This window comes from Crocodylus siamensis, chromosome 2 (genome assembly GCF_052110815.1).
Source record: "Crocodylus siamensis isolate JL-2025a chromosome 2, ASM5211081v1, whole genome shotgun sequence".
NCBI classification, from domain to species: domain Eukaryota; kingdom Metazoa; phylum Chordata; order Crocodylia; family Crocodylidae; genus Crocodylus; species Crocodylus siamensis.
In genome coordinates, this window is record NC_143396.1 from 260592872 (window position 1) to 260604610 (window position 11739).

General features: G+C 41.1%; 1 long non-coding RNA gene across 1 annotated transcript in view; it reads left to right on the plus strand.

The window, feature by feature from the left end:
• The window catches only part of LOC149872104 (uncharacterized), a 53179-nt gene extending 42235 nt beyond the window's left edge, over positions 1 to 10944 (plus strand). The window contains exons 4-8 of the long non-coding RNA XR_016440581.1: positions 1756 to 1886; positions 6761 to 6829; positions 7151 to 7282; positions 8056 to 8124; positions 10196 to 10944. This is a non-coding gene — a long non-coding RNA (uncharacterized LOC149872104). The remainder of the gene's footprint in view (positions 1 to 1755; positions 1887 to 6760; positions 6830 to 7150; positions 7283 to 8055; positions 8125 to 10195) is intronic.
• The last annotated feature ends 795 nt before the right edge of the window (positions 10945 to 11739 follow it).

Consider the following 11739-nt stretch of genomic DNA (forward strand, 5'->3'; position numbering starts at 1 on the left):
TGGAATTTAGTCACTTATTTCTAGATCTGGTAAAAGATTTAAGCATCTAAAAATTAGGAGCTGTAACACTTAAGTTTTAGCAACTGCCCCTCAGTGGAATCCAGAAAACAGCCAGCACCCTGAATGGGGAACTACCTAATGCAAGCTAATAGGAAACACTGAGAACAGTGGGGTATTTAAAATCCTGCATCTCTCTGCAGTTGTTTATCCGCAGCTTAGAAAATCATGTGAACATAAACCATGTCTTTCAAAGATATGATGAAGTTTAACTCATATTAACTCTTATTGGTATTTTGTATCAGGAAATGAAAGTACCCTATAACTTGTTAGTAAGAACATTAACTTGAGAGGTGGGAGACATGTGCTTACACCACCTCAAGCAGAAAAGAGAAGGCAACCCCCACCCCACACACACACACGGTCCATAACAATCTGACCAGGGGGTAAAATTCCTTCCTGACCCATCCCAAATATGGCAATCAGTCTGCCACTGAGTGGAGGGGCAAGACCCTCTCTCATCAGAAACCTCTGTCCTTGGTCTCAGGAGGAACACTGGCACACCCCAGTCAGTCCCCAGCCTTGGCTGTAGCCAACACCCAATGCCTCTGAGGAAGGCTCAGAAACACCCTGGCCCATGTAGTGGAAAGGAGAGGCTGGGAGGGAGCAACTGGAAAAACACAGAGTGGGCATCCCAGTGAGCACATTCAGGGGTCCGTGTTTCCTGTGGTGTTTCCATATTTGTGCTGCTATTTGTCTCTGGGTACACCTTTATATGTGCACTGCAGCTCATGGCAAAATGACCCAAGTCAGACTGAGGAGGCTGGGGCCAGCACCTGTGCTCTGCCCAGAACCCTGCCCTGGATTCCCAGGCTCCCTTTTTGGTGGCACACACTACTGCTGCATGTGATGCACTACGTTTTTAGTGGCCTTTTTTTCTACACTGAGATCTCCCAGTGTCAAAAAATCCTGCCTTGCTATAAATTACCAGTGTGGTGAATGGGTGCCTGTGTGCTGCATGTGGTTTCCAGCACCTCAAACAGGTCTGAGGTGCCGCAAGCCACATGTGTGCCTGTTGGCAAAAGAAGGCAAAAAGAAGGCCAAGAAGACAAAAAACATGCCAAGTTTCAGACCTACATAGACCATGGCCCCTTAAATTATACCCTGTTCTCTGTACGGTTTTTATTCAAGTTGCCAAAAAAGTCTTCATGTAAAATGAAAGCACAAAAGATGTTCTGCTTACTTGACAGAGGCAACGGGATCCCTGTTTTTTGTTTTTTCCCCCCCAAACAAACGTCTTTCTTTATGTGCAAGGGTTGAGCACAGTGCTACATAATTTTGGTAAATGCAGGCATAATGGCACAGCCGTTCTGAAAAAGACTGCTGAATATCCTTGTAAACCAAAGGAGGTGACTGAAGTGGCAGTGTTACATCCAAGAACTCTCAAGTGGACATGTGCCTTGTCAGATGTGCTGCTTCAACGTTTCAAACTGGAGAAAGACCGTCACATATTCGGTGCATGCTACTGTAAAATGATATGGATCAAACAGTAATCCACCAGTGATATTTCCTTGAAAAGACTTACAGGAGCTTGGAATAGAGCTGCAGCTTCAGCTGTGAAGAGGAGCTTTTTATTCACTAATTAATCTATGTTTCATTAAAATTCAAAGCACCTGTTATATTAATGTAATTGATTTTCTTAGCACTATTAGAGGAGAAATTGTTTTCTTAAGATTTGTTTTCTGTGCTTCCTTTCAGAGTTTGAGAAGAAGAAAAATCAAGTTCTTTCTCTTAGGGGATAGATAAATCATACTGCACCAAGCTTCTGAAGATTTCTATGTATCCTGTTTCAATAGGGTTGTTAAAACGCCTGTGCCACTTTCATGAAGGTGATGGATGCTGACCTTTTATCCTGATCCAGTTTAAATTTGTATAATTTCTACACTGAAAACCTATGTTAACTGGCCTCCCTGGTAGGATAGAACTGTTATAAAGTACTCACCACTACCTCTGGCTTCGGAGGCATTTTGAATATTTCTGAGGATAGAGAAATGTTGCTAGAGTGCACTAACACTTTGGAAGTTCTCTGATTCCAAGAGAGCTTTGCAATGCAAAGCATAAGATGGAACAGCCTGGAGGCTTGGAGCTACATTTTCTGTGTGTGTTAAGTGCAGCTGTGGAGTAAATGAGAGTCAAGACCAAAATCTTTATTTTCTGTTTTAAATTGTATTAAACATTACTGTGAGCTGTGAAACAGCTACTGAGTTTCATATGCACTGGTGGTGATTCCAGTGACATTTGTATAGCAATATCTGTAAAGCTTGTCAAGTGCTGTGAGATCTTTTGGAAAGTCCGATCCTGTATAACCACATATTCATTATCGTTATTCCACCGCCTTCTGTGTGGGGAGTGATTTAATCTCAAGGCTCTGCCTTTAAGATTCATCTTCTTTGGGACTGGGATGAGAAGCAAGAAGGGAGAGAGAAAAGCTTATGCAGCATTTTATCCGGGACTCAGAAACAGAAGCTCAGTCTGCTTAAGGCTAATGCCAACAAGCCCCAATGGGAATGCAGAACAATGGTGTTAAACATTGTCACTGAAAAAAATTATTCTTGGCATGTTTTACAAGCAACTGTCTCCCAGAGCCACTAAAAACAAACAAAAAAGAAAAATAAAAAAAGTAAAAAACAAAAAACTTATAATTCTGCTAATCTAAATTTTCCTTGATTAAAGATGTGAAATGTACATAGACATATAATAAATCCAAATCACATTGTACATGTTTTTACATCAGGCTGCTGGTTCATTTTAGAGTGAAAGAAAAAGGAAATGTACAGAAAATATCTTGGGATCATACCATTCCTTTGGGTGGAACTACTGTAGTGTACTTCCTGGGGAAATATCATCTTGATGATATTTTCTTTCTTTTCGGATTTTTTATGTTCCCAGTTTGCCAGACATATAATTTGTCTCTCCCCCACCACTAGGGTGGCCATTATAGAGGTCAGTCCAGTGGTCCTTGGTCCTCTATGGGTACAAAACCAGAAGAGTAAAATAGAGGACATAAAGGCGTCAGGTTCCGTATCAGTAAGGGACAGAGTAGCAGAAAACCAGAATGTCCTCCATGATGGCTGCCCTATTTCCTGCTTTCTCCCCTTGTCATCCAGCCCATATCCATGTTTATTTACCCCTGTTGCTACCTGTCCCTGTATTTGCTACTGTAGTCTTTCATAGAATCATTGAATCATAGAAAGTTAGGGTTGGAAGGGACCTCAGGAGGTCACCTAGTCAACCCCCTGCTCAAAGCAAAACCATCCCCAACTAAATCCTCCCAGCCAAAGCTTTGTCTAGCTGGGTTTTGAAAACGTCCAAGAGCAAAGCTTCTGCAATTTCTCTGGCTAACCTGTTTCAGTGTTTTACTAGCCTCCTAGTAAGAAAATTCTTCCTAACGTCTAACCTAAACTTCCTTTGCTACAACATGAGACCATTGCTCCTTGTTCTGTCATCTGCCATGCCGGAGAACAGTCAAACTCCCCTTCAGGTAGTTGAAGGCTGCTATTAAATCCCCTCTCAGTCTTCTCTTCTCTGGACAAAATAAGCCCAGTTCCCTCAGTCTGTCCTCAAAAGTTATGTCCCCCAGCCTCTGAACCATTTTTGTTGCCCTCCTCCGGACTCCCTCCAATTTGTCCACATCCTTTCTGTAGTGGGCAGGGAACAAAACTGAACACAGTACTCCAGATGTGGTCTCACCAGTGCTGAATAGAGGGGAATAATCACTTCCTTTGACCTACTGGCAACACACCTACCAATGCAGCTCAGTATTGTCATTAGCTTTCTTGGCAACAAGGGCACACTGTTGGCTCATATTCAGCTATCTACTGTAACCCCCAGGTACTTTTCTGTAGAACTACTGCCCAGTCAGTCAGCCCCCAGCCTGTACCGGTGCATGGGATTGTTCCTTGCACTCCAGGACTTTGCACTTGTCTTTGTTGAACCTTATGATGGGATTCCTTTTGCTCCAATCCTCCAATTTGTCTAGGTCACTCTGAATCCTAGCCATACCCTCCAGTGTATCTAGTACTCTCCCCAGCCTGGTATCATCTGCAAACTTACTGAGGGCGCACTCCATCCCATCTTCCAGGTTACTGATGAAGACATTGAACAAAACCACCCCAGGACCAACCCCTGGGGCACTCCACTTGATACTGGCTGTCAACTAAACATTGAGCCATTGATTACTACTCTCTAAGCCCACTGCACCAGCCAGTTTTCTATCTGCAGTCCATTCATCCAATCCATATTTCTTTATCTTGCCTGTGAGAATGCTGTGGGAGACCGTATCAAAAGACTCACTAAAATCAAGGTACACCACATCTTCAAGTCTCCTTGCATCCACAGAGCCAGTCACCTCATCATAGGTTGGAGAAGCATGACTTGCCCTTGGTGAATCCATTCTGACTGCTCCTAATCAACTTTTTCTCCTCCAAGTCCGTAGAAATGGATTTCTTGAGGATCTGCTACATGATTTTTCCTGGGACTGAGGTAAAGCTGATTGATCTGTAGTTCCCTGGATTCTCCTTTTTACCTTTCTTAAATATGGGGGCTATGTTTGCCCTTCTCCAATAATCCAGGACCTGGCTCTGCAATCACATCAGCCAAATCCCTCAGCACCCTGAGATGCATCCCATGGACTTGTATCCATCCAGCTTTTCTAAGTAGTCCCTAACCTGTTTTTTCAGTACTGTTGGCTGCTCACCTCCTCCCCAAACTGTGCTGCCAGGTGCAATAGTCTGGAAGCTGACTTTGCCTATGAAGACTGAGGCAAAAAAGGCATTGAGCACTTCGGCCTTTTCTGCACCCCCTGTCACAAGGTTGCCTCCCCCATTCAGTAAGGGATCCATGCTTTCCCTGATCCTCCGCTTGCTACCAACATACTTGTAGAAACCTTTCTTGTTATCCTTCACATCACTTGCTAGCTGCAACTACAATTGCGCTTTGGCCTTCCTGCCTTCATCCCTGCATGCCTGAGCAATGCTCTTATATTCTTCCCTAGTTATTTGTCCAAGTTTCTGCTTCTTATAAGCTTCCTTTTTGTGATTTAATTTACTGAATAGCTCCCTGCTAAGTCAAGCTGGTCTTCTGCCATACTTGCTGGTCTTCCTGAAGGAGAAGGGTTTGTTCCTGCACTCTCAGTAAGGCTTCTTTGAAGTACAGCCAGCTCTCTTGGACTCTTCTCTCCATCAGTCTGGCTTCCCAGGGGATCCTGCCCATGAGTTCCCTGAGTGAGTTAAAGTCTGCTTTATGAAGTCCAGGAATCCTTTCTATCATCCCTCAGGCTTCAATACATCCTCATCTCCAAAAGTGATACCCATATTCAACTAGGGTCATACTTAAAGAGGCAGCCTTTCTGCCTCTAATTGGGAGGGGGGGGCAGTACTTTAATATATACAACCTAAAGTAGACTCAGAGATCAAATGGGATGCATATTCAAATGTGCATAGCTCTAAATAATTCCCTGTAGCTTAGCTATTGCTAAGCTAAGTAAGAACAGGGTTTTTTTCCATGGTATTTTCAGTACTTTCAGTCCTGGTTAGTACCGGCTGGAAATAAGTTTGGCTGCATTCAGTATGTAATGGGTTGTTGGGTTTCTCCTTATTTTGCCCAATCTATATTCATCAATCTGTAACGAGTTATTAATATTTCTTCCTTTGCTATCCATTCCATTTTACTGGTTCTTATAACTATTAATCTCTGGGCTCTTTGGGTTCTTCAAGAAATGGCATGAGAATGGAAAACACTGAGTGAGCTGTTTGTCTCTTGCTGTCATTGATCCACAGGCTTTTCAGCTCTCTGACAGAGTTTTCCAGAAATAAGATAGCTTAGTGCTGCCAGTTTCTGCTATATTTCTATCTATAGATGATAAATCTGTGGGTATCATAAAGCCTACATTCATAGAGCATTTTCAAAAGTCTGTTTTTGCTAATCATTATTTTTTCCATAAAAATGTCAAGCTGTCTTGCAACCCCAATCCCATATGCACTTGATCACAATCTTCTGCCTTTCATCAAATGAGGCCCTGGATAAGTCTGTCCTTTTGCCCCGGAACAGGTCACCCAAGTTCAGGGATAAGTTGTAATAGGGCAGAGAGAGAAGCCTGCATTTTATCTGTACCTTTTTCAACCCCAAAGTGGCATCAAGCATGATAGATTAAAAACAGTGTCTGAACTTACGATCTCTTAATTTTTAAATAGGAAAGAAAGGTGAGCCTCCTTCTTTCAGTTTTGTTTATTTTAGTTTATTTTATTTATTATTTTTACTTTTAGCTCTTCATTTCTAGGAAATCAAGCTTCACACCCTTGCTCTACTCTGAATGGGTTCTCAGTTGCGGGGCAATGCTAAGAAAACTTTGGAAAAAAATCAGGCCAGTCTCAGTATGTCAGTACTGTGCCTGTGAAATGATGAGAGACAGCTCATGTGTGATTCATGTAAGGGCCCTTAAGTTACACAGGCCAGCCAGTCTGGGTCAGGGCAGAAATAAGACTGAGAGCACTAAACTTCCTTTGAAATCTCCAGTGATCTCAACTGTGGCCCTCATCACTTCTATTTTTTTTTGTTACTGAAGATATTCTGTTGATAGCTAAACATGATTTTTTTTGTGCATGTACATAGGCAAGGAATTTGCTTCTAGTAAGAAAATTCAAAACCTTCCTTGTGGGGTTTCATTGTCCAGAGCAATTTACATTTTGTGTTTTTTCCCCCATAGGTTTTTTTAATCTAATTGTCAAACATAGTGAAGGACAGCCACAACTGGTGTAGCAGGAGTCAAAACAGTGTGAGTACGTGTGAGTGTATGTGTGTGAGTTTCCTGTTAAAGCACTGTAGGTTCAGCCATTGTTTTGACAATAGAACTGGTTTGATCTGGCAAAATCAAATCCATTTTACATGGGTTAAAGACAGATCTCCTGAAACAAAAGGAGAGTCAGCTGCTACGGACAGACAGTGTTTATCTTGAAATTATAACTGGACAGATGGAGCCAAATTAACTTTCAACAATGTCTCATTCCTGAGAAGGTTTCCATGCATTTCCCCCTTTAAAACTTTCAATTATATGTTATTTGTTTAGTCTCATTTGCTTCATTTTATATCCACTTAGGTTAGGATGATGTTGAAGCAGGAGTGGACTGTGTATACCAGAAATTATAACTTTTCCCTGAGAATGTAGCCAGCAGAAGAAATTGAATTCTATTTTTCATGTACCCTAAGAAAGGGGAAGAAAACTTCCATGGTAATATTCATGAAACGTCTCTCTGTTTTGTTGTTGCTGAAATTTTAGGGGTTTAACAAAACTACATATAAAGATACTGCAGGCCTGAGATTGTGGAGGTTTGGTCAGTTACAGCAAAATTATTCAGGAAACTATAGCTTGAACAAACAAACTTCAGACCATTTTAAAATAAGCTGGAAGACTTGTACCTCAGGAGTGCTGTTCAAATGTAACCATTATGTCTGTCCACCAAATGTAAGAGGTTTAAAGTCAGAGTGGTTTAGATATACTCATGCTGCTATAAGAACAGACAAACATAACTATTATATCATAAAAGTGGGATAATTAAATAATGGTATAACTATTACCTCTGTCCACATCCTAATTTTGCATAATACACAGCCTGAAATCAAGCTTAGATGTCCAAGTTCTGATCTTAGGACACGTTTAAATAGTTCAATGGATTTATATCAGGATAAGAAACTAATATCAGGTGTGTTTCCTAAGGCTTGCAGTCTCATCTTGAGATGTGATGGGCACGTATTACAGGATATACTTTTTTGACAGGCAGAGGTCAAGCATTCCTGTTATTGTCTCAGCTCAGAATCAAGACCATGTTGTGACTGTAATTCCCAGGGGAATGGGTGGGAATTGTAGGTGTACTAAAGGGGGAGAAAAAGAAAAAGGAAATTCAAAAGTGTTTTATATGAACACGACTTTTTAGGGCTTTATTCATTGTATAATGTGTTTTAACTTAGATTTCTTTAAAAAACTTTAATTTTCGGCATTGAAAGATTAATGGAGCAATTCCTGAAAAGAGAGTAGGAGTGGTGGACTGGAAGCAGATGCCTGTGCTGTTGAAGGTAAGTGAAATAAAGGAGTTCTGAGGAAGGAAGTAATAGGGAAACAGAAAGATTGTACTATTTGAGTGGCAATGTGGGGCATATACGAAGTGTAAATGTAAGCTGAAGTCATTTGTGACTGGGCTCAAGCCAACACAAGATACTACTTTTCTACTACATCTGGATTAATAGCTAGGTTAAAGGGTTTTAATTAAGGTTCACCACTAATTACTGTAAACCACTTTGTTTAAAAGGGAAAAATATTCTAAATATGTGTGACTACTTAGTATTAGCTCATAATTTACCACCTCTTCTCACACTTCTAACAAAGTACAGCCATAAAACAGTTCAACTGAGCTGCAACTGAAACAGAGGGTTTTTTTCCTTTGCTGAATTTTGATTTGAGTTTGGGGTTTGAACAATTATCTCAACATGAAATTTAGCCAAAACTATTGATTTCTCTTGGTTTCTAGTAAAAACAGCCTGAGTCTTCATGGGATGCTACTGCGCAGTAGCACTGGGGGGTCACTAGCTGTAATGCAACAATACTGTGCAATAGTAACATGCTACTGCACAATAGCATCAGAAAAAAAGCCATGCAGGGATGCTACTGCACAGTAATGATGGTTATGCGAGTACTAACTGACTGTGCAGGAACAAGTTCACTGTCCTCTGCTTGTGTAGACGTGGCCAATAAGTAGAATAACTGAGTTTCTCCTAGGGCCGTGTTAGACATTAATTTTAAATGGCTCCTGGAGCTCTTAACCACTACTGGATTTGTCCACACGTTAACACCTGAAACTAGTTTTAGGCACACTTTAGGCAGCTTAAAGTTATGCCACTCCAAGACAGGTTAATCACTGATCCATGTTACCCAGCTTATGTTCCATTAGTATGTGGCCATTTCCCATAAGTTGTTGTCCTCCAGCATCCCAGGATGCAGTGTCCTGTCCCCTACCCTCCTGTTTTGTATGGACAAACTTTCTACCTGCTGCACTTTACTGACTAGTGGGTAGTTCTGGCACCCAGCCAACTCTCCCTCCCACCCGTAGGGGTGTGACCTTCTCAACCCCAGGGATGCAAACCCATGTATACAGCCTGCAGAGCACACACTACCTAGCCAGGTCATAGAACATGGACAGGTCTAGGAGTAGAGTCTAGGTGGGGTGTGGGGGGAAGGAGGGAGGAACGAGGTAGGGGGCAGATTGTAATCCCAAGAGCTGGGGCTTCCTTTCCAGGTCAGGGGCAGTAGCTCCCCCAAAAGCACCATCTGTCACCACTCCCAGCCACCCCAGGAAGGACAATCAGCATCCCTCACACCTCAATTCCAATCCCAGTCTATTAAAACATGTAATTTACTTCTTTATTTCTTTTTAAATTACTTTTTTACTTCTTTTTATTGTATCCTTCAGTGACTGACTTCATTTCACCATCCATCCCCCATCACCATTTCATTACCCAGCCCTATCCCATTAACTCTCTGCCTCCCAGCATCTTTCCCTTCCCCCACCCCCTTCCAATCCATTTATCACCACCCCCACCCCCCCCACACACACACCTATAGCAGGAATAGAAGTCTTTCCTGGGTCACCAGCCCTCTAGTAGCAACTTATAACTATAGCTCCTGGTCCCACCCTGACTCACCAGGCCTCTAGTGGTAGGCCAGAGACAGTCAGACAAGGTTTTTAGCTGTAAGGTGTGACTGCTCCAAACTCGAAGAAATGAAGACTGTCTGAAATTTTAAAAAGAAAAAAAAAAGGGAGAGAGACCTAAACCCATCCTAAACTTGCTGGTGACCTAGCTATTAGGGCATTTACCCAAAATGTGTGAAATCCAAGTTTCAGTCCCTGCTGAGAATCAGTCAGAGCCTTTGCTTCCTATGTGAGTACCCTCACTTTGGTGCTAATAGCCATGCAGGGGTGGCAGATATTTTGGGGTTTTTTCTTCCTTTCTTTCTCTCTTTAATATTTTGAACAAAGCATGGCATTTTCACGACATTATATTTTCCTTTTTAGTTGTTCAGAAGTTTCAGTTTTTCAGAAGCAGTATCTTCCAATGTAAAAATATTTTCTAATGTCTTTTCCCTGCACAGGAAAGCCTCATCTTTTCCAGTTGAAGGCCAGGAGCTAGTCAAGAAACTCAAACCACATAAAAATCACTTTATTTCAGCAGTGGCCCTGGAAATAAAAACAATTTGCCACTGAATTTCTTCCTTGGACTTTCTGTACACCAGATACAGGGAATCTCACAAATTTTAAAAATGATTTCATATGCCTGTATAAAAATGACTGTATGAGATTTTGCTTCCTCTGTTTCTTTTTGGAAATGTTCATGCTTCTGAAAGGGCTAGATTTATATGACATTAATAATTGTGATCTAACCCAAGTAATTTTGTCAGTTGTTTTCACAAGACCTAAAAATTAATTTTGTTTGTAATCGTTGGATATGATCTAAAGTATGGCACTGTGCATTTCTAGGGCAAAATCCTCCGGTTTTGTGAGGTATCCAGCATATTTTTTTTCTTTTTTCTTTTTTGAATTTCAGAAGGTCTTCATTTTCATTGAGTTTGGAGTAGTCACACCTTACAGCTAAGAGATCTAAGAGCAACTAGGTTGACGTGCAAGTCAAAGATAGCAGAAATCCAATCTTGGGTAGGGATGGAATGGATACTGATTCGAAGTTTATTTCCACCAAATTGTAAAAGCTCCCCATAGGTCTTTACTCCACTATGGGAAACATTGTACTCCAGCTCCAACTCCTTTGGCTGTCAGAATAAGCCCTACCTGGTGTGGCCTCTAAGCCACCCAAGTCAGGAGGGAATGGAGTAGAACTGGCTGTTTCATCCTTAGTGAATGATTGCCCCCTTCTCCCCCCGCCGACATTGGGCAGAAACAAGATTTTTTTACATCATTCTGATAGTATAAACTTACTTTGAATGGTCCGATATTTGGCTTTTAGTGAACCTATGTCTGTAGCGTTTGTGGTTTCATGTATATACAATTATGTATGTATAACATGAAAACAAATAATGGATCCTAACATGTATACCAGTATTTGACTAAGTAACTGCATGGTCTTATAATTCTCACTCTTATTAATATACTTCTTTTCTCTGTGTTATTTGTCTATGACCTTCATTGGTTGTGTAACAATTAGTTTTGATTGACACTTTGCACAGGAGCTGTATTTTTGTTACCTGGTTTTGTGAAGTATGCAGCACATTTTGGGATCCTTAAAAAATAGGAGTATAAGGCCAGACCCTCAGCCAATTTAAATTTACACCACAAAATCTGATGCACATTCACTTCAAGTGAGGATATGGCTAATAACATCTATATTTCTCATTGTATTATACGATGTCTTACTATCTTCGTTGATGCCTGAGTTAGTTTAACAGACATCTATGAGGACTTTCCATTTTTTTCAATTACAGAAGAGGTCATTAAGGGTATAGTCTTGAGAAAATACAGAAAGAAGTGCAGGAAAAGCTCCTAAGCTCATAAATGTTCTTAATTATATACTCTCTCCTTAGTGTAAAGAATTACTTTCAGGTCATTCTGTCTCTTTTATCAGAATAAATCACCATCATCATTGATTCACTTGTGCATTCAACTCATGACATAATGGTGTCAGAGG